This window comes from Panthera tigris, chromosome A1 (assembly GCF_018350195.1).
Source record: "Panthera tigris isolate Pti1 chromosome A1, P.tigris_Pti1_mat1.1, whole genome shotgun sequence".
In the NCBI taxonomy this organism is placed as follows: domain Eukaryota; kingdom Metazoa; phylum Chordata; class Mammalia; order Carnivora; family Felidae; genus Panthera; species Panthera tigris.
This window is the reverse complement of record NC_056660.1, coordinates 82393583-82419288: the sequence shown is the minus strand read 5'-3', so window position 1 is coordinate 82419288 and position 25706 is coordinate 82393583. Positions and strand designations below refer to the sequence as shown.

At 38.8% G+C, this 25706-nt stretch overlaps 1 long non-coding RNA gene and 1 pseudogene across 2 annotated transcripts; one reads left to right on the top strand and one right to left on the bottom strand.

The window, feature by feature from the left end:
• Positions 1-25706, top strand: part of LOC122241990 — a 55878-nt pseudogene that overhangs the window by 24777 nt on the left and 5395 nt on the right.
• On the bottom strand, positions 3046-20122 carry LOC122237261. Of its 2 annotated transcripts, none has more exons than XR_006215593.1 (3): positions 20019-20122; positions 19086-19842; positions 3046-3157 (listed from the first exon to the last, which is right to left on the bottom strand). It is a non-coding gene; the product is annotated as an uncharacterized LOC122237261 (long non-coding RNA). The 2 variants fall into 2 exon arrangements; XR_006215594.1 differs by having other exon boundaries at positions 19086-19186.

Here is a 25706-nt window from a genome sequence, read left to right as displayed (position 1 = left end):
TGGTAGCAAAGTAGATATCTATGAAATATTCTCAGGAAAGAAGAATTTTAGGAAATTTAATCTGTCCGAGTATATGCAGAGCTAAGGATTGTACTGTGGGGTCGCTGTGTTCGATACCTACTGTAAACTCAATTTTTAAGTATAGTCAGATTTATTGATCTTTTATTTTAGGCCTTCTGGTTTGTTGTAAATCAGAGAAAGGCTTTTCCAATTCTGAGATTCTGAACACTTTTCTCACAAATTCTTTTTTACTTTCATGTCTTCATTATCTTCAGTTAAAGTTCTGAACTTTTGGGAACTTATGCTTGTCTAAAATTTGAGATTTGGAGCCAACTTTATTTTTTTCCAGTTGGATATTCACTTACTGTAATCTTCCTTCCTTCCTTCCTCCCTTTCTTCCTTCCTTCCTTCCTTCCTTCCTTCCTTCCTTCTTTTCTTTCTTTCTTTCTTTTCATGTTTCTTTATTCATTAGAGAGAGAGAGAGAGAGAGAGATAATGCAAGAAGGGGAGGGGCAGGGAGAGGGAGAGCGAGAATCCTGAGCAGGATCCTGACTGTCAGCACAGAGCCTGATGCGGGGCTTGAACCCACAGAATGTGAGATCATTCCCTGAGCCAAAATCAAGAGTCAGACACTTAACCAACTGAACCACCCTGGCACCCCCTGCAACCTTTTCATTGTTTAAACATAGATTATACTTTCATTTCAAAGAAAATCATGATAATGCCATTTTATTGAGTGCTATCTGAAAATGTGCTTGGTTTTACTTAGCTTTCTGATAATCATGAGAAAACACAAGATCGGTTGCATAAAAACCACATGTTGCAGGATGAAATTGTCGTGCTAAGACTGGAAAGAGACACCATAAACAATCAGAAGTAGCCAGGGAGATAACACCTTTTGTGTCTTTAACTGAATTCAGTGAACAGGAATGTGTATGTGTTACAAAAAGATGGTGAATTGATGTATGTGTTGATATTTCTCAAAGTACGTATGTGAGAGTTGTCTATTATTAACATAATTTAATAATAAGATGATTTAGAAAATCAGTAACAGAAATGTCTTATTAGGTAGTTGTGAGACAACTTCAACAGGAACTGGCTGATACTCTGAAGAAACAGTCTATGTCAGAGGCTTCCCCAGAGGTTACGTAATATCTTTGTCTGGAAGATGAAACACAGGATCTTAAGAAGAAATTAGGTCAAATCAGAAGTCAGGTATGCAGTAAATGTAACCTGTCACCACCTAACCTATAGCTGGTTAAATAATATAAAGTGTTTTAGGATACCAATTTCCATGGACTGCTTTCTTTGGTATTTTCATTATATTAATTTATTATGATTTTAGTATCTTTACAATGCATTTATTTCGTAAGCTTCTGCCTCTCCTTCTCCTATTTGTGTTATACATTGTTTTCTTATAATACTTACTCTTAGGAAAGTTGAGGCTTTTGTATCCTTCCTCACAGAAATTGAGAGACTTTTTTCATTCTTTCTTTAATTTAAAATTTTTGTGACAGTTTATTTATTTATTTTGAGAGAGAAAGAGTGAGAGAGAGTGTGTGTGTGCATATTAACAGGGGAGGGGCAGAGAGAGGAGAGAGAGAGAATCCCAAGCAGGCTCCATGCTGTTAGTGTAGAGCCAATGTGAGGCTCAGTCTCATGAACCGTGAGATCATGACCTGAGCTGAAAGCAAGAATTAGACACTTAACTGACGTAGCCACCCGGGTGCCCAAGAGACTTTTGTCCCCTACTAAACAATGCTTTTAATGATATCCCTATTACCATGATGAGGCAAGCTGGATCAAATCAGAAGATAATGTTTAATGGAATGTTTCAGATAATTGTCTTAGTTCTCATCTTCCCTTTTGGGAAGAATGCGTACTGATTTCACTTAACAAACCACTTGAACTTCGGCATTTCCTTCATTTTCTTTGCCTTTTAGACATATTGTCAAAGCACGGAAATATTCAGCTCATGTATAGTATGGACGCCCAAAAGCGAGAATTAAGAACATTCTCTGTGTCCTGCCATTGGTTTTTTTTTTTAAAGCTATTTTGAGGTACAATACACATACCATAAAAGTCACCCACTTGCCACGCACAGTTCACTGTCTCTGTGTACACTCGTGCAACCATCACTGCCATCAAGTAGAATGTTTTCCTCACCCTGAAAGGAAACCCTTACCCGTTGCTCCCAGCCTCAGGCAACCACCAGTCTACTACTTGGTCTCTCAATGGAGTTGCCTCTTGTGAATATTTCATATAAATGGAGTCACACAACGTGTGGTCCCTTGGGACTAGCTAGCTTCACTTAATGTTTTCTGGATTCATCTGTGTTGGTTACAGCTTATATCAGTGCTTCATTTCTTTTTATTGTCAAACAGTACTCCATTGTGGGTTAAGGCCCTTGTTCATTCATCAGTTGATGGACCTTTGGGTTGTGTCCACTTCTTGCCTATTAATACTGCTGCTTATGAACATTTATGTAGTTCTTGTGTGGACATCCGTTTTTAATGTCTCTGCCATCAGATTTTATCCTCTGAGTTAATTGGGTTGCTTTCACCATCTCTCAGCCATTACTCATGCTGTCCTTACTGTCTTTTTAGTTTCTGTTCCTCTTGAGTAAACCTATGTTATTCAGACTTGGCTCACAGTCTCCTTTCCAATGAACTTTCTCTGACTGTTCTAACTCCCATTAGCTTTAACTCTCTTGACACTTGTCATCTAGCCTGTGAAGAACATTTCAGTCATTTATTTGACATTGTTATTCTTTTTTTTCATGACAGGTAATTTCGTCTTCCTAAGTATAAATTTAAGGGATAGTAATAATTGATACGTGTGGTTCTTTTCCTTGTATAAATTGAAAATATTTTAACTTAACAGTTTTTCTGAAAAAATTAAGTGCTTTATACCGTATCAATAAATTCTTCTTGGAAACATTGGTATAACAAAGCTTTTATTCTAAATGTATGCTAAGAAATGAAATACTAAATTGAGGGGTACCTGGCTGGCTCCAGTCCGATCAGAGTCTGCCTTTGGCTCAGGTCACGATCACCATGTTCTTGAGATGGAGCCCTGCATCAGGCTTTCTGCTGTCAGCAGAGCCTGCTTTGGATCTGTTGTGTCCCTCACATTCTGCGCCACTCAGACTCGTGCTCTGTATCAAAAGTTAACGTTTAAAAAATGTGTGTAATCTCTATACACACACACACACACACACACACACACATATAAGTAAAACAATTAATGAAAGCACTTAATCAAATAGAGGAGAAATGTTCAATCAAATGTCTAGTTTATTTTTCCCTCTCACTATGAAAAAGCATGCTAAATTTGTCTTTCTTCCTTACACAGCCAGAACTGGGATTTAAAAAAAGAAATTTTTTTAAGGTTTATTTACTTTTGAGACAGAGAGACACAGAGCATGAATGGGGGAGGGTCAGAGAGAGGGAGACACACAATCTGGAACAGGCTCCAGGCTCTGAGCTGTCAGCACAGAGCCCGACGCGGGGCTCAAACTCACGGACCGCGAGATCATGACCTGAGCCAAAGTCGGCCGCTTAACCAACTGAGCAACCCAGGCGCCCCCAAACTGGGATTTACAGATTGATAGCACTTTACCAACTGCAAATATATGGGGGCAGCTTTTCTGATATGCTTTTACCACAAAGCCTTAATCTCTTCATCAGAGTACATGCTAAAGCAGCCTAACGTAAACGGTATGGACATGAAATGATTGAGGAACTTTAGTTTCGCAAGACTCAATTATTTCCGTGTCAGTGGTTTTCCCTTGCCTCTGATGGTCATGTAAAGGATCTACTACTCAGTGAAGGAGGTGCTATTTGTACCATAGTCTGTGAGCATTGTCCACTGCGTGGTATAGAGAGGAAGTATGTTAAAATGATTATAAGTGGGAAAAAGTACTGTTGGCTAGTGGCATTGGCAAAGTTTTTGAAGTACTGAGGAGATTCTAGGCCTCATGCTCCCCATTTGCTACCACTTGCGGTGGAATGAAGAATAACTTCAGTATAATTTGTATAGGGGAAAACTTGTTTTGGCAGGTCACCTGCCTAAACTATCACATTGTATTGGAATGTTAACTACCGCAACAGTAATCATGCTACATGCAGACACTTAGAGCTGACTATGTTCCACCTACCCTTCTAAGTTGTTCATTCCTTATTTCCTAATTTAATCTTCCCAACATCCCAGTGGGGTAGATACTATTATTATTTATTTTGAGATCACTTTTTTAAGGTCCTTTTGTTGAGAGAGACAGAGAGACAGAGAGACAGAGAGATTGTGGGGACGGGCATGTAGGGAGAGAGAGAAAAAGGGAGAGAGAGAGAGAGAGAGAGAGAGAGAGAGAGAGAATCCCAAGCAGGCTCCTCGCTGTCCATGCAGAGCTCGATGTGGGGCTCAATTACATGTCTCTGAGATCATGTCCTGAGCTGAAATCAAGAGCCAGACACTGAACCGACTGAGCCACTCAGGTGTCCCAGTAGGTGCTATTATTACCTTTATTTTACAGATGCAGAGATTGAGACATGGAAGTTTTAGGTAGTGTGCTCAAGGTCATACAGCTCATAATGAGCAGAAGTGGGAATTCAGACCAGGCATTCTGGCCCCTACTAGGATATTGCTTCTCAAATTCTTCCATGAAATATCTTGTTGTCACTGAAAACAGCATGTTCAGTTTTATAATCATGAGAATAGCAACGTCATTCACCTATGTGAATATGTAAAATCATAGTTGATGTGGTGCTAGGAATATGAAACTAGAAATGTTTACCATAAGGTAAATTCCTATATTTCCTCCCATTTGACCAATAGATACATTTGAACATTTATCTCATCATATATAATATAGAAACATTAACAATGTTATGTTTTTGTAGGAGAGTAGGCTGGTAAACTATTCTGTAAGAGTATTGAAACATTTCGTCTTTGTAGGCCATAGTCTCTGTTGCAGAAGCTGAACTCTTTTGTTATGACCTCAAAGTAGCCATCAATCAGCATGTAGAGGAGAGAGAGGCTGGCTCCAAAAAGATTTTACTTACATCAGCGCTTGGGCGGTTTAGCTGCTTGAGGTCCTGACTCTTAATATCCACTCAGGTCATGATCCCAAATCCCACATCATGAGACCGGTCATGAGGCCAAGCCCCACATCAGGCTTTCCCCTGAGCTTGCAGCCTGCTTACCATTTTCTCTGTCTCTCCCTCTGTCTGTCTTCCCCACTTCTGCATACTCTCACTCTCTCTGTCTCTCAAGTCAAAAAAAAAACAAAGAAGCAGGTGATGGTGTTCTACTAGATTTTCAGTGGTTAAAATTATTTTTTTCTTTATTTTAGTTGCAGGAAGAACAGGAACGACATGCAGAGGCCATAAGATATGCTGAGGAGATGAAAGATCATATGCAAAAGTATAATTTAAACCTCACAGAAAATGACTTGTTTATTTATAAAGCAGATAAACAGTGTAGTATGGGAAATGTATTAGTTATGCCAGTATATCACTGTTAAGCTGGATACAAATTCCACCTTTGAGCTATTTTGAAATGCAAAATTGTGGCATATTATCTCTCAATTTTGCACCTTATCCACAAAACACAATGAGAGAAAGGGCACAACTCCCAAATCTTCCTCTTGATACAATTTAAAGAATTTCTGTAATACCGTGATTTGTTCAGAAGTTATATGATGTTGTTTTAGATTTATGTGTGAGAATAATTATCTTAAGATCTGCATTTTAGGCTATAGGTTAAAAATGCCACACAAGAAGCAACCATCAAACATCAAGCGGCCCAAATTCAAGATCTTGAGAGCAACGTGATAAAGACAAGTTTGGTAAGTCGGTCTCTTAATGTCTGTCCTACTGAAAAGGAATCCGTATTTCACTAGGAGTAGTACATAAGAATGTTTTGGAACCTATGGAAAATCTCACTGCTCCAAAGGTTTGGTTGATATTGTTCCTACTTGCTACTAGTGTTGTAATTCTTCAATATAGATGAAGTTGATTGAACTCATAAAGTAATGATGTTTATAGTGAGATTTTCATAAAAACATTGTGAGAGTCTTAAAAAGCAACATTTTATCTACACCCCAGTTAGCGTTTGGTTTAGTACACCTTTGGCTACTATTAATAATGCTGTTGTGAACGTTGGCATGCAGATGTGTGAGTCCCTGCTACTATTTTTCAGCGTGTTTCCAACTTCCGCACACTTTGAGTGATCATGTCATTTGAATTCTGACTTTCTCTTGTAGCCTCAACCCTTCAGTGAGAGTTTGAGAACGGGTTATTTTAATGATGATTTGTTGTAATTTGTAATTACAAGTTCGCAATTTATTGTCTTCATCAAGAATGACTAGCAGGTCTTTATGCAAACGTCCTTCTCAAAGGAATGGACTTTTCTCCTTGTTGGATTTTGTAAAGGAAAAGAAATGCCAGTGAAAAAGTAGAAATGTCTGCTCTGTCAGGGCCTTACCTAGTAACATAGTGCTCCTACCATTGCAAGTTCAGAAACCCATTTTCTTTTTCCACTCACTTGAGTTAATCAGCCTTTCAGAGATTTCACAATTCAGCCTCAGAAATGACTAATGTGCCATTCAGGATTCTAATTTATTGATATGTAGTGAAACCACAACTGTTTTCCAAGCAGAACACTTAATGTCCTCGCACTCTCACCCTCCTTTGGAGGATGCTCATTGTAAATCCTAAGTGGGAGCAATGAGGTAGATACACTGGCCAACTCGTTTCTGTCAGTCACAAAAGCTATATAATATACATGCAAGTTTCATTAGACAGCTATACCCATCAGGGGAATTAGAACATTCTGTTGACTGGTCCTTGTTGTGGCTGAAGAGACATTGAAAATCATTTTCTTTTCTAGACGTCTTACAAATGAGTCACATTGTAATAGGGAACTTTTCATGCGAGTAATATGACACTCTGTTGATCAGTCTTCTATGAATGAGAGTGCTAGGCATTGTCCTGCTACTGTGCCCTAAAGAAATCATTAAGGTCTCAAAAACTAAAATTTGTAAGAATACGCGAAACTGATGAAGCTTATTAAAGAATAACGAGGGATTTTCTGTACATCTCTATAGAAAGGAATTAGGGTCATGGTATGAAATTAGCTGCCACTTTAAGGTCTTCCCTGCAAATCAAAAACTTAAGATTGCATTTGGCCAACTCAGTCTATAGCTCTGACTTCTCTAGAAGGTCCTCATCTCCTGAATCCCCAACCAGAGGCTTCCTGGGTTGAGAAAGTTTTTGGTGAGGCTGGGGGCGTTACTCTTTTTGTTGTATATTTAGTTTTAATTTTTTTTTAAATTTGCATCCAAAATAGCATTTAGTGAAGCAATGATTTCAGGAGTAGATTCCTTAATGCCCCTTACCCATTTAGCACATCCCCCCTCCCACAACCCCTCCAGCAACCCTCAGTTTGTTCTCCATATTTATGAGTCTCCTGTGTTTGTCCTCCTCCCTGTTTTTATATTATTTTTCTTTCCCTTCCCTTTTGTTCATCTGTTTTGTCTCCTAAAGTCCTCATACGAGGGAAGTCATATGATTTTTGTCTTTCTCCGACTAATTTCACTTAGCATAATATGCTCCAGTTCCATCCACGTAGTTGCAAATGGCAAGATTTCATTCTTTTTGATTGCCGAGTAATACTCCATGGAATATATACATACCACATCTTATTTTTTTAATTTTTTTAACGTTTTACTCATTTTTGAGACAGGGGAGACAGACCGTGAACAGGGGAGGGTCAGAGAGAGGGAGACACAGAATCTGAAACAGGTCCAGGCTCTGAGCTGTCAGCACAGAGCCCGACGCGAGGCTCGAACTCACAGACCGTGAGATCATGACGTGAGCCGAAGTCGGCCGCTTAACCGACTGAGCCACCCAGGCTCCCCATACCACATCATCTTTTCCATTCATCCATTGGTGGACAGTTGGGCGCTTTGCATGCTGTGGCTACTGTTGAGAGTGCTCCTATAAACATGGCAGTGCATGTGTCCCTTCGAAACAGCACACCTGTATCCCTTGCATAAATGCCTAGTAGTGCAATTGCTAGGTCGTAGGGTAGTTCTATTTTTAGTTTTTTGAGGAAACTCCATACTGTTTTCCAGAGTGGCTGCACCAGCTTGCATTGCCACCATCAATGGAAAAGAGATCCTCTTCTCTGCATCCTCACCAACATCTGTTGTTGCCTGAGTTGTTAATGTAAGCCTTTCTGACAGGCGCAAGGTGGTATCTCAGTGTGGTTTTGATTTGTATGGCCATCTGGATGTCTTCTTTGGAGCAGTGTCTATTCATGTCTTTTGCCCATTACTTCACTGGATTACTTGTGTTCTGGGTGTTGAGTTTGAGAAGTTCTTTGTAGATTTTGGATACTAACCCTTTATCTGATATGTCATTTGCAAATACTTTCTCCCATTCTGTCGGTTGCCTTTTAGTTTTGCTGACAGTTTCCTTCGCTGTACAGAAGCTTTTTTATTTTGATGAGGTCCCCTAGTACATTTTTGTCTTTGTTTCCCTTGCCTCCGGAGACATTTTGAATAAGAAGCTGCTGCAGGCAAGATCAAAGAGGGTTTTTCCTGCTTTCTTCTGATGGCTTCCTGTCTTCCATTGAGGTCTTTCACCCATTTTGAGGTTATTTTTTGTGTAACGAACAACTTTTTATGTGAACATGTTTTGATTTCTCTTGGGTATATACCTATAAATACAGTTGCTGGTTCATATGGTAACTCTGTTAAATAAACCTTTTTTGTTTGTTTTTGTTTTGTTTTTTTCAACCTTGTGAGGAAGGGCAGGCACCTGGGTGGCTCAGCCGGTTGAGTGGCCGGCTCTTGATTTCAGCTCAGGTCATGATCTCAGGGTTGTGGAATCGAGCCCTACATTAGGCTCTGCTCTGAGCATGGAGCCTGCTTGGGATTCTCTGCCCACTCTCCTCTGTCCCTCTACCCCACTTGTGCACTCTCTCTCAAATAAGTTTAGAACAATTGTTTTTCTAGTTTAACCTTTTGAGGAACTGCCAGACTGTTTCCAAAGTGGCAGCAACATTACATTTTCATCCGCAGTTTTTGAGAGTTCCCATCTTCCTGATTCTTGCCAATGTTTGTCATTATCTGTTGCTTTCATGATAGCAATTCTAGTGGGTATGAAATGGCATCCTGTGGTTTTTGGTTTGCATTTTCTTAGAACTAATGATGTTGAACGTGTCTCTTTTATTTTTGAGAGAGACAGTGTCAGCAGGGGAGGGGCAGAGAGAGAGGGAGACACAGAATCTGAAAGTCTCCAGGCTCTCTCAGCTGTCAGCACAGAGCCCAATGCGGGGCTCGAACCCACAAACCGTGAGATTGGGACCTGAGTCCAAGTCAGAAGCTTAACTGACTGAGCCACCCAGGCACCCCAAACACCCCCCTTTTAACGTGATTATTATCCAATTCTGTATCGTCTTTAAAGAACTAATCCATTCTTTTGCCCGTTTTTATATTGGTTTGTCTTTTCGTTATTGGAAGAGTTATTTAAACATCCTACATACAAATCCTTTAACAGATATGGGATTTTCAGGTATTTTCTCCTATTTAGTCACTTGCCTATTCAATTTCTTGATGGTGATATTTGAAGCATAGTACTTTTTAATTTTGATGAAGTAATCTTAATCTGCTTTTGTCTTTTGGTGTCATGTCTAAGAAATCATTGCCAAATCCAGTCACAAACATATACACATAAGCTTTTTTCTAAGAGTTTTATCATTTTAGCTCTTAGATTTTAAGTTAGTTTTGTATATATGCTATGGGGTAGAGGTCTGATTTTATTACTTTGAATGTGGATATCCATTTGTCCCAGTGCCATTTGTTGCAAAGACTATTCTTATTCCATTTTATTGTCTGGCACCCTTGTGGAAAATCAGTTCACTATAATGTGAGATTTATTTTTAGATTCTCAATGTTAATACGTTGATCTATATATCTGTCCTTATGCCAGTACCATATCAAATTTTATGAAAACTTCTTCCTAGTTATCTTGCAAATTACCAATCACTTATGTAATAATAAAAAGTCAATGTAGTAGAACTTAACTTTGCTCCTATAGAGATTTTTGCTTCTTTAAGGACGCTTTCGCCAGCCTATGCCTTGCTGACCCCATGACTCGATGTGAAGTCAGGCTCAAAAAGATAAAATGCTCTTTCTTTAGTATGTTCAGATTTTTATTTATTTATTTATTTATTTATTTATTTATTTATTCATTCATTAATTTATTTATATTTATATATATTTTTTAGAGCGTGCACAAGCAGGACGACGTGGTGTGTGGGGAGAGAAAGAGAGAGAGAGAGAGAGGAGAGAGAATTTTTAGCAGGCTTCACACTTAGTGTGGAGGCTGACAGGGGTCTTGATCCGATGACCCTGGGATCATGACCTGAGAGGTTGAGGCTCAACTGACTGAGCCACCCAGGTTCCCCGCCTGTGCAAACTTTTAGTGTCTCAGTCAGTGCTGCCCACTTTCATTTCCATCAAATCTTGGCCATAGGATCTCTTGACTCAGTCTACCGTTTACTTCATTATATTTTATTATCTCATAATGCATAGACTCATCCATAGTTGTCACCTTCTAGGAAGGAAAAGATTAACTCTGGGCTATTCCTCATTCCTGTTAAGAAATCTTGCTAATCCATCATCTTGCAATTCACAATGAGATCATCTTCTGACCTGGTTCTTGTGTGTAACACTGGTGTTAATCCTGTTCTTGGCACAGATCCTACATTCTTGGAAAACACAGTAGCCTGTTTCCCTTCTTTCACTTAAATAGAAAGATATGCATAGCTATAAGTTATAGCTCAGCGTATAATTAATGGAATAAACATTACATCATTCAAATACTAAAGCTGTACAAAGTGAAGTAGTATTAAGTTGATTTATCAGAGACAAATAGTAGATTGGTAATTTGAATGACAAAAAAATTTTGAAGCCAACTTGTATGATATGGAGAAGCATTGTGGGACAACACAAAGATGAAGTGGTCTTACCTCCCCACACAAACAAGGTTGGAGTAAGGTAAAGGAGAATGTGCAGTTAATTTAAGTAGTGTTAAAGGACAGTACATTTGTTTTGCTACTGAAAAGATGAGAAATGATTCCATGACATTCTCTTTATTTCCTCACTGAGGAAAGGAGAATGAAGATTGATCATTCAATGGATTAAAAAATACTCAAAGCTGCCTATTTCCTTTAATTGAAGTCAGATCAAAGGCCCAATTTTGGCTATCAAATTGACTCTTTCTAGTTTTTCAACTATTGTGCTTCAAATCGTATGTCTCTGTGCTTCTACCTTAACTTGAGGGGACATTCTAAAGAGGCATTCCTTCCTACTTGTAAGAGTAGTTGGAATTGAAGGGAATTTTAGAAAAAGATCTTAGAGACAGGAAGATGGCAGAGGAGTAGGAGGACTCTAGGCCTGCCTCATCCCACGAATACAACTAGATAAGAATCAGCTCACCCTAAATACCCCAGAAATCGACCTGAAGACTGACAGAACAAACTCCACAACAAAAGGGAGAGAAGAGGCCACATCAAAGAAGGTCCTTGATGCAGAAATGTCATCTAGAAGAGAAACAGATCCTGGCTGCTGCAGAGGGGAGGGAGTCGAGGTTGTGGGTAAGGGTGAGAGAGAGGAATGTACAGGGGAACGCACAAAGAGAACATTTCCCCATAGCCACTGGCTTGGAAAATGAGGGGCTGCATTTCGTGAGTTCTTGTAACCAGTAGTGCGTAAAGTCTGGAGTTTCAAAGGGCATTTGGTTTAGCTTGGTTAGAGCCCTGAGGTACTGCACTGCTCTTGGAAAGAGGGCAGGCAACCAACGTGGGAGCATATAGCATGGGTACAGTGGTCTGAAGAGCACCTGGGGCACACAGTGGGGAGATTATTTGCTCTTCTCAGAGCACGTCCCTCAGAGGCAAAGTTCAGAGAGCCCTGTCTGTAGGAACAAAGCTGCTGGCTGGCACCAACACCTTCTCCTGCCCCTCACCACAAACATAAAGCCACCTGCAGGAAGCACTGCATTGCTAACACTGGCTACCTAACTTGCTTACACCAAACACCACCCCCTTGCACACTGGTGGAACTACCTTTCTCAATCACTCTTGCTTGAGTCCCAGCACATCAGACCCCTCCCCCAGAAGACCAGGACAAAAGCCTGCCCACACCACATCTCCCAACCAGAGAGTTTCCCTTGGCCTCAGTTCCAGTAGAGGTGGTGACAGGTCTCATTTCCTAAGCAGACCAGAGCACACCTAGTTAAAACTCGCTACGTTCAGGCCAGGGACCAAACACTCACCAGCCCAGGCGAGGAGAGCCTGGGCAGATGACTGGCCTGAAGAATAGCATAGCCAGAACACAACAGCAGAACACATGCAGCACACACTGGTGACACTCCCTGAAGTGCTAGACCCTGGGCATTACATGACGTCTTTTTCCTAAGTCCATTACTTTCGGGAGCAGGTGACATAACTGGCTTCTCTAACACACAGAAGCTGGCAGATACTTAGACAAAATGAAAAGACAGAGGCATTTATCCCAAATGAAAGGACAGGATAAGGCCATGGCCAGAGACCTAAATGGGACAGATGTAAATAACACGCCTAATGGAGAATTTAAAACCATGATCATAAGGATATTCACTGGACTTGAGAAAAGAATGGAAGACATCTGAGAGACCCTTACCACAGACATAAAAGAGTTGAAGAAGCAGAGATGAAGAGTGAAGTAAAAATGAACAGCAAGCTGGAAGAAGCAGAGGAACAAATTAATGACCTAGAAGACAAAGTAATGGAAAGCAGTGAAGTTGAAGAAGACAAAGAAGAATTATCCAATGCAAGAATAGACTTAAGGCACTCGTTGACTCCGTCAAATGTAAAAACATTCATATGATAGGAGTCCCAGAAGAAGAAGACAGAGAGAAGGGGACAGATAATTGATTTGAAGACACAATAACTGAAAAATTCCCTAATGTGGAGAAGGAAACAGACATCCAGATCCAGGAGGCACAAAGAACTTCCATCAAAGTCAATACCCAAGACATGTTGTAATTAAATTTGCAAAATATACTGCTAACATCTTTTTTTTTTTTTAGTGTTTTGTTTTTTGGTTTTGTTTTTTTTTTAATTTCCGTGACAGAACGCAGACACAAGCAGGGGAGGGACAGAGAGAGAGAGAGAGAATCCCAAGCACTCTCTGTGCTGTCAGTGCAGAGCCCACTGGAGGGCTTAAATCCACGAACTGTGAGGTCACGACTTGAGCTAAGATCAAGTCATGCTTCACCAACTGAGCCACGCAGGCGCCCCACTGCTACAAATCTTAAAAGCATCAAAACAAGTCATTCACTTCCAAGGGAAAACCCACAAGGCTAGCAGGAGATTTTTCAACAGAAACTTTGCAAGGCAGAAGGAAATGACATGATATATTCAAAGTGCTGAATGAGAAAAATCTGCAGCCAAATATACTCTATCCAGTAAGATATCATTCATAATAGAAGGAGAGATAAAGAATTTCTCAGACAAACAAAAATGGAAGGAGTTTGTGACCACTAAATCAGCCTGTAAGAAATATTATCAGGGACTCTGAGTGGAAAGGAGAGATCAAAAGTGACAGTATAAAGGCAGGAAATGTAAAAGCAGTAAAAAATGTATATTTCTGTAAAAAAAATCGTCAAGGAATGTCCCAAAAAAGGATATACAATATAATAGCTTATCAAAACATGGGGGGGGGGGAGAAAAAAAATGAGCTCTAACTTAAGTGACCATCAACTTAATATAGACTGCTACACGCAGAAGAGGTGATATACAAATTAATGCTTATCATATACCAAAACCCACTAATAACCATGCAAAGAATAAAGAGAAAGAATTCCAAATATGTCATTAAAGCAAATTAGAAAGACATCAAAGGGAGAAAAACAATAAAGGATTTGAGAAAATCTCCAGAAACAACCACAAAACAAGTAGTAAAATGACAATAAATACATACCTGTCAATAATTACTTTGTATATAAATGGAATAAACACTCCAAGCAAAAGACCTAGGGTGACAGGATGGATTAAAAAACAAGACCCATCTGTATGCTGCCTATAAAAACCTGATTTTAGACATAAAGACACCTGCAGATTGAAAGTGAGGGGATGCTTGCACTGTTGGTGGTAATGCAAACTGGTGCAGCCACTCTGGAAAACAGTGCATAGGTTCCTCAAAACAATTGAAAATCGAACTACCCTGCGACCCCTCAATAGCACTACTGGGAATTTATGCAAAGGATACAGGAGTGCTGATTCATAGGGGCACATGTACTCCAATGTCTATAGCAGTGCTTTCAACAATAGCCAAATTGTGGAAAGAGCCTAAATGCCCATCAACGGATGAATAGATAAAGAGATGTGGTTTTTATATATACACTGGAATACTACCTGGCAAGGAGAAAGAGTGAAATTGTGCTATCTCTTGCAATGTGGATGGAACTGGAAGGTATTATGCTACATGAAATAAGTCACAGAAAAACAGATATCATATGTTTTTGCTCCTATGTGGAACGTGAGAAACTTAACGGAAGACCGTGGGGGAAGGGAAGGGGAAAAATAGTTACAAACAGAGAAGGAGAGGGGCAAACCATAGGAGACTCTTGAATGCAGAGAACAAATAGAGGGTTGATGGGGGGCGGTGGGTGAGAAGGGAAAGTGGGTGGTGTGCATTGAGGAGGGCACTTGTTGGGTTGAGCCCTGGGTGTTGTCTACAAGTGATGAACCACGGGAATCTACCCCCAAAACCAAGAGCACACTGTACACACTGTATGTTAGCCAAGTTGACAATAAATTCTATTAAAAAAAAATGAAAGCGAGGGGATGGAATAAAATTTATCACGCTAAAAGAAAAAATAGTGATACTTTTGTTAGACAAAAGAGTCCTTAAAACAAAGACTGTGGGGCACCTGGGTGCCTCAGTCATTTGAGCGACCGACTAGGTCTTGGCTCAGGTCATGATCTTATGGCTGGTGGCTTTGAGCCCATGTTGGGCTCCAGGCTGACAGCATGGAGGCTGTTTGAAATTTTCTCTCCCCCTTTCTATATCCCTCCCCAACTCTGTCTCTCTCAAAATAAATAAACAACCAAAAACAAAAACAAAATCATAATAAAGGGTACAATCCAATAGGAAGATCTAACAATTGTAAATATTTATGCACCCACCATGAGAGCACTCAAGTACATAAAACAATAACCAACATAAAGGAACTAATTGATAATAAGACAGTAATAGGGTACTTTAACACCCCATTTACATCAATACCTTAACAAAAAAATCACCAAAAAATACATCTTAACAGAAAATCACCAAAGAAACAGTGGCTTTGAGCCATACAGAGAAAGACAAATATCATATGTGTTCACTCTTATGTGGATCCTGAGAAACTTAACAGGAATCCATGGGGGAGGGGAAGGAAAAAAAAAGAGGTTAGAGTGGGAGAGAGCCAAAGCATAAGACACTCTTAAAAACTGAGAACAAACTGAGGGCTGATGGGGGGTAGGAGGGAGTGGAGGGTGGGTGATGAGTGTTGAGGAGGGCACCTGCTGGGATGAGCACTGGGTGTTGTATGGAAACCAATTTGACAATAAGTTTCATATATTTTTTAAAAAAAGAAAAAGAAACAATGGCTTTGAATGACACAGTGGACCAGATTGGACTTAAGAGACTTTTTCAGAATGTTCCATCTTAAAACAGAATACACGTTGTTTTCAAGTGTACATGGAATATTGTCAAGAATGGATCACAAACAAAAAACAGGCCTTAATTATTAAAAACAATACATGCAGGTTAAATAACGTGCTACTACACTGGAATGGGTTAAGCAAGAGATACAAGAAGAAACTTAAAAACGTGCATGCAAATGGAAATGAAAAAACAATGGTCTGAAACCTTTGAGATGCTGCAAAAGTGGTCCTAAGAGGGAAGTACATAGCAATATAAGCCTACTTCAAGAAGCAAGAAAAATTTCAAACAACCTAACCTTACACCTAAAGGAGCTAGAAACAGAACAAAAATGAAGCCTGAAGCCAGCAGAAGAAAGCAAGTAATAATCATCAGAACAGGGGGCCCTTGGGGCTTAACTGGTTAAGTGTCTGACTCTCGATTTTGGCTCAGGTCATGATCTCACAGTTGTGAGATCGAGCCCCGTGTTAGGCCCTTTGCTGGCAGCATGGAACCTGTCTGGGATTCTCTCTCTCCCTCTCTCTCTCTCTCTCTCTCTCTCTCTCTGCCCATCCCCCACTCATGTGTGGTCTCTCTCAAAATAAAATTTAAAAAAAGAGATTGAAGCAGAAATGAATGATAAACAAAAAACCGATAATACTAGAACAGATCAATGAAACCTAGAGCTGGTACTTTTATTAATTTTAAAAATTAATAAAACTGATAAGGTGTTAGCCAGAGTAATCAACAAGAAAATAGAAAAGACCAAAATAATAAAACCACAAATGTGAGAGGAGAAATACGAACCAACACCACAGAAATACAAACATTTATGAGAGAATATTGTGAAAAAATGTATGCCAACAAGTTGGACAACTTAGAAGAAATGAATAAATTCCTAGAAATATATAACTTACCAAAATAAAACAAGAAGAAATAGAAAATTTGAAAAAAGTCAATAACCAGCAAGGAAACTGAATCAGGAATCAAAAAACTCTCAACAAACACAAGTCTAGGACCGGATGAATTCAGACGTAAATTTTAACATGTAAAGAAGAGCTAATACAAAAAAAAAAAAAAAAAAAAAAAAAAAAAGGAAAGAAAAGAAAAGAAAAAACAAAGTTTAACCTGTTCTTTTCAAATTGTTCTAGAAAAACATAAAAGGAAGGGAAACTTCCAAATTCATTCTATGCCAGCTTTACCCTGATACCAAAACCAGATAAAGATGCCACAAAGAGAATTACAGGCCAGCATCTCTGATGAACATGCAAAAATCTTCAACAAAATAAGCAAAATGAATCCAACAATACATTAAAAAATCATTCACGGGGGGCAGGGGCAGCTGGGTGGCTTAGTGAGGTAAGCATCCAACTTCAGCTCAGGTTACGATCTCATGGTGCATCGGTTTGAGCCCAGTGTCAGGCTCTGTTGACAGCTTGGACCCTGGAGCCTATTTCAGATTCTGTGTTTCCCTCTCTCTCTGTCCCTCCCCTGCTTGTGCTCTTTCTCAAAAATAAATAAACATTAAAAAAAATCATTCACTATAACCGAATGGAATTTATCCCTGGTTTTCAGGGGTGGTTCAATATTTGGAAATCAATGAATGTGATACCTCATATTAATTTTCAAAAAAGAATAAAATCATATCATTGCAATAGATGCAGAAAAATAATTTGACAAACTATAACATCCATTCATGATACAACCTCAACAAAGTAGGCTTAGAGGAACCACACCTCAACATAATAAAGGCCATATATGGAAAATGAGCAACTAATATGATCCTAACTGGGGAAAAACTGAGAGAAAAACTTCTTAGATCTTGCTTCTAGTTATCTGCTTCTTCTCATTAGCACCATTGGTTGTTAATAAATTAATCTTAACATTCATTACATCCTACTTTAATGGAGACCAATTTCTCCTATACAGGTTTATGTGTCTTATCTCTTTTTTTTTTTTTCATCCACTTTTCAATTTATCATTTTTGTTTTTTTTCTTAACTAACTCCCCAAAGGTTAGATTTCTTTTGTTCACATATCTGTTAGGAAAAGTGTGGCCAGGACAGCTAGTCTCTGCCCCGCTCAGCTTCAGGTGGGGCAACTGAAAGGTTTGGGCCTGGATCCACTGGAAGATTTGTTCACTAACGTCTGGTGGTTGATGCTGACTGTTGCCTGGGACTTCAGTTCAGGAGGCAGCAGAAACACTTAAACTGACACACCTAGACCCTCTTTGTGGCCTAGGCTTCCTCACTAGATGGGGAGCTAGATTCCAAGTAAGCAGCCTGAGATACAGAGCAAGGAAGAAGCTGTATCGCCTTTTGTCACCTAGGCTTGGAATACACACAGGATCATAGTCACATATTCTGTTCATTAGGAGCAAGTCACTAAGTTGTTCCATGGCCTTTTTTTAAATGGAATTAATATTTAAAACCTATGGACACCTTTAAAAAGCAGTATAATTTACCCACTGGCCACAAATGTTTGTATTCCTCCCACCTGAAAAATACATTCACTCCCCTCCCCCTCCAATACCTCCTGCAAGTCTCAGTTATCATGGCCTCAGGTTCAGGGCTTGAGTCCAAGATCTTACCATCTTAATCAGGTGCAGTGGGGATAAGCTGCCTGGGTTATGGTATCTAAAGTATAGCCCGTCGAGTGCAAGGGTTCTCAATATGAGGACTTGAGAACGAAAGAGTTATTTACCACTCACAAATGCAACATTCTAGTCAACTGCTGAAGACTCTCCCATTCAGAAAAAGAAGATGGGAAGCACCCTAGTCCATAAGAGTTTTGAAATATAGCCTGATGCATGCTGTCAGTTCTTAAGTTAGGACTTAATCCTAACCACGGGAATACTTTCTCCATGTCTCTTCCCTTTCTTTACTCTTTGAGCTCTTGGTTCCTTCCTTTTCATAAGGAATGACCTGTATTTGCAGCTGTTTTTTCATCCTGCTTCCTCCCTGTGAGACTTCTAAGACCCAAAGGCCTCTTTTCATTTTGCACTATTTGGCCCCTTTTAGTCCAAGGTAGCAAATAGTATGTTTGCTACTATAAATCTCTTACCTTTTTTAGTTTTCTGTAAATATTACTGGATTTCATGCCGCATTTTAGCAAAGCGACCCTCCCAAGTCCTTTTGAGATAAGCTTTTCGCTTCAGGTTTCCTGTGAAGCTCTTATAGGAAAATGCCTTTAAAATTCGTCTACTCTTGGCGCTCCTGGCTGGCTCAGTTGGTAGAGCATGTGACACTTGACCTCTGGGTGCTGAGTTTAAGCCCCATGTCGGGTGTGGAACCCACTTTAAAAAAAATCTTACACTCTTAAGATCCTTAAAGAAATTGGAGGCATACCTTAAATCTTTCTGTTTTCCTGGTAGCACCCTGGAGTTTCTCTTAACCCAAAAGCCATTTCTTTATTTTAGCATTATTTGACAGTTCAACATGTAGAGAGGCTGTAAATGAGAAACAGATACTTGAACCCAGTAAGTCCTGGTTCCTTTCAGTTGCATAGTCTTTCTTTAGTTTCTCTTTCCTATCCGTTTTACTTTCAGGTGTTTTCTAGCATGACTTCCCTTTCCTCCAGTGTCATTTTCTTCACTTGCTTAGAAACCCTTGCTGTCAGCCTCTTCACAGGCCATCAGGTTTCCACTAAGAGTCTTGTGGAGGCCCTTTTTGGGTCTCATTCTTACCCTTTTCTACATCTTTCCAGGTTCGACCTACCTCCTGGTTCAAAGGAAGTTTAGTTTTAGGGTTTTTTGAATAGCAGCACACCATTTTTAGTGTCAGTATCTGTGTTAGTAATTTACTGCTGCATAATAAGCCACCTCAAAACCTAGTAGTTCAAAACAGCGTTTCTCTTGTTCACCAATCTTTAGTTTAGGCAAAGCAGAGTAGGGCAACTCATTTCTTCTTCATTTGGCATCAGCTGGCATAACTGGAAGCTGGAGACTAGAATCATCTAAAGGCTTGTTCATGCACGTGTTTGGCTGTTGAGGCTGGCCTTTGGCTAGGACGTTGGCTAATCTCAGCTGGAGTATCTACATGAAGACTCACTAGGTAGTCTGGGATTCCTCACAACGTGGTGGCTGCGTTCTAAGGGTGAGCTTCCCTAGAGAAAGAAGGTCAGATGGAAGCTGTATCACATTTTCTAAGCTGGCCTTAAAAATCACAGCAGTTCTGCACATTCTGTTCACTAGAAACCAGTTACTGAAGCCAGCATATATTTAAGGGGAGGGATTTTCACAGAAGTATCAACAAATTTATAAAACCACCACATCCACTCACCTTGTCTTACCAATCATATAGAATGGATGGAAGTCGTTCCCAACTCAGCATCACTGAAACTCCAGCCAGTTTTGTTGTTGTGGTTGTTTTTGTTTAGTATGATCTCTTATTTTCTAGAAAGTAACAAAGGATTACAAGATAACAGTATTGAATTAAAAAAAATTGCCTCAAAAACATATTTGGATCATCCAATTAAAGTTTTATACTGGGAGATGTGATTTCTTAACACATCCCGGAGAATCATTTCTCCTGGGAATGCAGTTCAAATTAGCATAAAACATTTGCAGTTCAGACACAGGCCGTGGCATTAGAAGCATTACTTATAGATTCATGAATTAGAGTCTTATTTCCAGAGTCTTACCTTGGGACGTATTTTTTGACTTGGGCATACATAAGTCAATATGATATTGCTAAAACTTCTTTAAAAATTATGGAGTGTTAAGATGGGGGAAGGGCTAAGAGACTTTCTCCTAAGAGGGGACTTATTTTATGAAAGAAAGATATGAAAAAATCATAGAAAAATAAAAGTATAGAATCAAGTGCAAATGTTGTGTAGTAAAGAGAATGATAGCAAAGATCTATTTCAGTAACACCTGATGGCTTTAACTTGGCTCTTGATTTTCTGAGTTGTTTAAGGTTCCACATTCTAAGACAGGTAACATTTTGTTGCAAATGAGTTTATTTAAAAATTTGAGTGCCTGGCTGGCTCAGGTACTCTTGATCTTGAGATTGTGAGTTCAAGCCTCACACTGGGCATAGAGATTACTTAAAATCTGAAGAACAAATTTTGATAGTAGTTCTGAGTTAGAGTCTTTTCACTCCACTTCCAAACTATAGTGTTTTATTCATGCAGGCTGATGTCTTTACAACAGAACTGGAAACTACATCTTCAAAATGTCTACACCTGGATGCAAAAAAACAAGTTCTCCAACAAGAGTTATTATCAATGAAAGCTTTCGAAGGAGAACGTGAAAAGCTAGAGAGCAATAACAAGAAGTTACAGCAAGAAGTAGTAAAATTTAAACAATTTATGGAAATGAATATGGTAGAACACGGTCAAGTGGAACAGTATAAACGGGAGATTGAAGAAAGAGCACGACTGGACATAGTAGAAAAATTACACGAAGTCAACCTGTTCTTACAGGTTAATTGATTGATCTGTAATGTGCTGTATTTCATTTCACTGAAAATTAAATTTTGGATAGATGTATTGTATGGGTTTCCTCTACTTGCTTTATGGTAATTTGTAGATTTCTGGAGGCATTTGTTCCTCCCTTTAAAGATTTCAGTTTTCATCACTATTCCTACTAAATCGAGAGGATAAGAAAAAATGATGATTTAAACAACTAGTCTCACTATTAAGAGGAAAAGAAAAATTATAATTTAAAAATTGCACTGTACTTGGATTATTCTTAAGTTTATTGTTGACTTTTAAAATTTTCTCATTGATTCTATTATTTGAATTATCAGATTGCATGAATACTAATACAAGAATGATTGAACTTTAATTTTATAAATCATATTTAATTCAGTTGACATTGGTGATAAATATTTTACACTTGAGCTTTTTTGCATTTAAAATTGCTCTCTGAATCATTGACTCTGAACTAAAGGAAACAGGTATAATTAATTATTCAGATTATAGCTATTTTGAAACTATCCTGTTAATTTTTTTTCATTAGGCACAAGCAGCAGCTCGAGAAAACTTGGACCAGTTAAGAGAAAATGCTCATGCTTCAACGAGAAGTCAAATGGAACTTAGAATTAGAGATCTGGAATCTCAGGTCTCTACAATGAAGACTTCTCAAGAAGATTCTACTAAAACAGAGTTGGAAACCTACAGGCAACTCTACTTAGAAGAATAAAACGTTAGAAAGTCCTTGATAAATAAGCTGAACACGTAAGTCAAAACAGAATCATAGACAAGAAATTTAGCTTATTAATTTGCCTCTAAAGCATAATTTCTGTGGAGTCAAGATCATGAGATGAGTAGGAAGTGAAAGCAAACTAGATCGTGTCATTTTGGAAAAATGAGGTTTCTAAGTGAACTTACCTTTGAAATGTTAGTCCAGGACAGTTTGCATCCCTCCTCTTTTTTTTTGGTTTTACAGGACCTCTTCCCCCACCGCCCCCCCTGCACCCCCCGCCCTGTATATTTTCCATTGATCGGATCTGCTAGTCTTTAAGTGCATTGTTCGGAGCTTTCTCATTTAGAAGCATATTATTATAAAATTGCTTGTCAGAATTACCCTAAATAGAAATTTCGATGAGTTTCTTTTTGGAAGATTACATCTTTAACCTAAAAGGTCAAGTACTACTACTACTCATCCTGGCAGCTTGGTACATTTATTCTCTTCATTGTGATCTTTGGTATGATTACTAGAGTGGGCCTTGAGACAAACCACCCTTTATGCTTTTTCTACTTGACATAAAGGCAAACAGGCGAAATACAGAAAGACTCACACAGGGATGAAGGGTAGTATAATTCCCAAAGTGGCTAAAAAGAGCACCATGGTGGGAGGGAGGCATGTGGAAGACTGAAGACAGAAAGGGCAGATTCTGTCTCCAGTGCCTTGGTAACTATTATAAGCTAATTGCCTCTGTAGCTGTTTTAGTTCTTTCTGATTACACCTCTGCCATCTACTACCTCCCCTAGAGATTGTTGGTCTCAATGATTCCTCAGTGTCAAATGCTCAGTTTCTTTGAGATAATAAGTGAAATGTACAAGAGTGGTGAAAGCAAACGCTTGAAAATGTCTTTGAGGGATGGTTTAGTTTTATATCTGTAAACAGGTTTACTAAATATAAGTATATATATATAATGGCATCCTGAAGCATCCTGTCAGTACAGCCATTCCAGAAGACAGCAAATATTATTTGTTACGCCATGTACATCACTGATAGCCACTTCTCTCCCTTCCCTAATTTGAATTGTTAGTTAGGAATCCCCCTGGAAACATAAGTATTTCTTTAGAACAATTTTAAAAGTATAATTTTAGATAGTAGGTGTGCTCCGTCACATGTTCAGTGTTAAAACACTGTTCAATGGCAAATGCTATTTACTATTATGGAAACTTAAAAAAAATGTAAGTCATTTAGGAATGATTTAGGGAAAAAGAAAATGTATTTGTGTTTTTTAATCTTCACAGGGCTAAGGAGAGACTGTCAGAGAGCAATACAAAACTTCTTGAGGAGAGACAGCAGGACCAAACTTTACTCAGGACCCTTACTATGAGCCCAGGCCTGGAACCACCTTATTGTGGACATTTTGAAAATAATTTAGTGCTCAATGGAAACCTTACTCCAAGAGGAAACTTAGTGATTCCTACCTTAAACCCACGGCCATCATATGACTACTGGGAGACTTCCTTGTGGAAGGTTAGTTATATTATCTGTTTTACTTTGGGTTTCAGATATCTGATATAATTGTTGCTTTTAATTTCGTGAAATTATGAGTTGTTTAAGTAACCAATACATACGAAGTAAAAGTCATAATTATACATGCTAAGAAAGAACTGAGGTTAATTTTATATATATTAGTCCCTTGATCTCTCATTTCTTAGAGATACTTATTTTTATTTTATTTTAGCGAGAGTATGAGTGAGTGCATGCAGGGGAGGGGCAAAAGGAGAGGGAGAAAGAGAATCCCAAGCAGGTTGCATGCTCGGCCCAGAGCCGAATGTGGGGCTCAGTCTCAAAACCATGAGATCATGACCTGAGTCAAAATCAAGATTTGGACACTAAAAACAACTGAGCCACCCAGGTGTGCCACAAGAGACACCTAGCATTAACTGTATTCAGTAAATATAACTAAACTTACCCATGTTAAATTTCTTGAAAAGCTTTCATTCAGATTTGATTTTAGAAAGTAAATGTTGTTGCCTGCTAACCACAGGTACACTTAGATGCTTGGACTTATTTTCAGTTGGCAGTGGTTCATAAACATCTGAAAGTTTTGCTATAATCCAGTTTTTCCACCCTTGTATGTCAGTGAATGATCGTCCTCCAAACACTTAACGACAGATGAATGTTTACTATTTAAAAGAATCCATGGGGTTGCCTGGGTGGCTCAGTCAGTTCAGTGTCTAACTCTTGATCTCAGCTCAGGTTTTGATCTCAGGGTCATGAATTCAAGTCCTGCATTGGGCTCTACGGTAAGCATGGAGGCTACTCTAAAAAAAAAAAAAAAAAAAAAAAAAGAATCCATGGTAAGTCCTTTTTATGAATTAAATCAACTTGTAAAATTAAAAGGTTAATTTCTCTTTTAAGTTAAAAGTTTTGCTGTTTTCTTACATGAGAATACATCTTTAATTGCTTTCTTATTTATGGCACTCTTTTTTCTTTTTCCTTTTTTTTTTGACTTATACCACCTTTGTTTCTATTTTTATAAAATATCTTGATGAGTGATTGTAGAGCATTTTATAAATAGCTAAATCAAGCAAATATTTGAATTTTGAAAATGAAACTTTTATTTCTTCAAATGAGTTCTTTGCCCCTTTCTCTTTTCTTTTTCTGGAACCCCTTGAATGCAAGTATTATTACCCTGGATGTTGTCCCACAGGTCCCTTAACCTAGCCTCATTTTTAAAATTCTTTTTTCTTTTTGTTTTTCGGCTTGGATGATTTCTACTACCCTGTCTTGCAAATTGTTGATCTGTTCTTCTGCATCTTCTTATCTGCTGTTGATTCCCTCTAGTGTATTTGTCATTTCTGTTATTGTATCCTTCAGCTCTGATTGGTTCTTTTTTATATTTTCTATCTCTTTCTGATGTTATCACTGGATCCATTCATTCTTCTCCCAAGTTCACTGAGCATCTTTATGACCATTACCTTGAACTCTTTATGAGGTACATTACTTATCTCTGTTTCACTTATTTTTCTTAGGTTTTGTCATGTTCTTTCATTTGGAATGTACTCCTCTGTGTCCTCAGTTTGTCTGACTTTCTATGTTTGTTCTTAAAATGGTTCCTTTCAACTTTTTCTCTCTTTCAAGTGGGCGTTGCTTTTGAACAATGTACGTTAGTTATGAAGTCAAGGAAGAAGAGAATGTTTCTGTAAGTGTTGTCTAGTCATTTTTCTTGGTGGAGCTGTGAAAGGTGACACTGGGTAGGCGGCAAGTAACCCTGCTCTTCTCTTTCTAAATTCAGAACACAGGAGACAGGGAGATGGAGAGAAACTTAGTAGCTTTATTACTAATACACACTAACAAATTGGAGGATATGATTTAGGTTATGTTAGCCACTTTGGGCTTCCTCCCAAATTGGGCACTTCTCCACACAGTTGTAAATTGAGGAAACAAATGCTTGACCCCCACCCCGGGGGCCGGGTGCTTACCACAGAGCTGAGAGCAGACCCAAATTCATGTTACTGTGGGCAGGCACATCTTTTCAAAGAGGAGATTCAGAAACACATAAGCACTGCTTAGCTCCTTCTCCCAAATTCACCCGTTAGGTAAGTCTCCCTTCCCGTCGGGAGGGAGACAGAGATAAGTCCACATGTGAGAAGTGAAGGTTCACCTATAATTTCCGACTGGATTTAAATTATTAATAAAGTGAATTGTGTCTTTTGTACATACCAACGAATGATGAGAGGTTAGGCAGAAGCATGCTAGAAGGGAAAGAGAAATCTGTGTTGGGTTTTAAATTTTGCTATAAATAACCACACCATGGGTTCACTCATTTGTTGATTGA